We start from the raw sequence: 1,997 nt of genomic DNA, 5'->3' as shown, positions 1-1,997 counted from the left end.
TGGTCTGTTCAGCACCCGTGACCTTGGCCTTTTCTCACTTCAGTCTCTTCACAGACCAGAACAAGGAGGGTCTTCTTCTGCCCCCCCCAACCCCCTCTCTCCATGACTGACAGCTTTATCGAAGTCTATCAAAACCCCAACTGTCTCCTGCAGTCACAGAAGCATCTTCTGACCAGGGAGGGGGTTTTTTTTTTCCGTGGGACCGTCACAGAGCAGATGGACGCAGCTTCAACACTCACCTTAAACACAGACGCTGGTCTGGATGTTGACGGACAGTTTGTCGCAGCAGAGTCCATCCTCGGCTTCAGTTGTAAAACATAAGACCTGACCCCAGGTCAGTTTGGTCATGTGACTGGTGACTCCATCAGAAAAACTAAAACACATCAAACAAGTCGTTTCTCTACTAGTTTTTTAGAATCCCAGTCTAGAACCAGTAAAACCAGTGACATAAGACAAACAGGAAGCTGCTCTGACGTCCGTCCTCGATGTCACATGATCATCACTTCTACAGTCTGCTGCGTGTCGACAGTGAACCAACTGATCATTGAGTGATCATTTCCAGAACCGACTGAACTAATCCACACAGGATTGAGTTTCCACCTCTAGGTGGCGTCGTCAGTGTGAAGAGGAGCCACGGCTGAAGCGTGGTTGTTTGTGGCAGCTCCGGTGACAGCTACACCCTGGGAAACTGAAAAGGGTGGAGTTGAAGTTTCCACTGTAATCAGTGAGCTCACACTTACCACTGGACATATTTGGTGTCTTTTCAACAGTTCCAGGTCAGACGTCCCATGTTTCACTCCTTAATTATTAATTAGTTCCTCTGACTAAATAACAACAGCCGTTTCATTTTTCTATTAATTTTCCATTACAACAGGGGTCTGCAACCTGTGGCTCCTGGGACAAATGTGGTCATTTAGCCTCACGTCAGCGGTCCAGATGTAGCTGCAGTGACTGAAGAGGCCGTCAATCATTTTCATGTCCATTGTTCTGTGATATGTTTACTGGTCGATCTCTCCTTCAGTGCTGCGTCTCCACCTCTACCACAGTCCAATCCCCCGGTGAAGTGCTCCCCCTACTGTCTGGGGAGTAGCTGCTGACGGAGGTGACGGTGGCGACGGGAGAACTGAACTGTGGCAGCATGTTGGGCCACATGTTGCTCTTCAGGGGACTCAGGGTGCCCCCTGCACCAACAGGGAGGAGGAGCAGGGGGGGGCAGCCCCCGCCTCCAGACAGCATCAGCGTCTGGTTGATGAGCTGCTGCACCATGTCCACCTTGTTGTTCCACTCCAACTCCTGTGGACGCTGCCGTCTGTCCATGCCGTCAGAGGAGGGCGCCCTCTTCCCCGGCGCCTCCTTGTTGCCGTTCTGCTCTTCATCAGCCTCTTCTTCATCACTGGTTTCCATGGCTTCGTAGATGGTGCACAGCCCAGTGGACGGGGACAGCGTGAGCCCCGTCGGACTCCTGCTCTGCTGCTGTCGGTACTGCTGCTGTCGGTACTGCTGCTCCAGCTCCAGCTGCCACTGAACCACCTGCCGGCGCCGGCGCTGCTCCTGCTGCTCCTGCTGCTGCTCCTGCTGCTCCTGGAGTCTGGTCGGACTGAGCTCCTTGCGCTGAACCTCCAGCTGCTTGTGCCGCTCCAACCGTTGCCTCTCCTGGGCCTGAAGACGCTGCTGGTACTGGTCCAACTTCACCTGCTCATCACTGCTCAGCTCCACTAAAGGAGGAGGGGGGGCAAATTTGGCAAAATGTTCTGCAAGAGTCAGATTGATGGGCCTCCTGTTTCCTGGAACCATTGCCAGGTAGTGGCCATTGGCTACAGGGACCGTGGTACTGCGGTTCTGGTTCTGGTTCTGGTCGGACTCTTTCATCTCATGTTCTGTGGGATCAGTCAACATCACTGTGTACATCCAGAGGAGATGCATGAATCAATCAAAGTACAGGTGGGAGAACAGGTGGGGGGGGGGCCGGAACCAAAAGGTTTGAGGAGTGAATGTGT

The sequence above is a fragment of the Cynoglossus semilaevis genome, chromosome 17, assembly GCF_000523025.1.
Source record: "Cynoglossus semilaevis isolate Cse_v1.0 chromosome 17, Cse_v1.0, whole genome shotgun sequence".
Taxonomy (NCBI): Eukaryota; Metazoa; Chordata; class Actinopteri; order Pleuronectiformes; family Cynoglossidae; genus Cynoglossus; species Cynoglossus semilaevis.
This window is presented reverse-complemented; position numbering follows the sequence as displayed.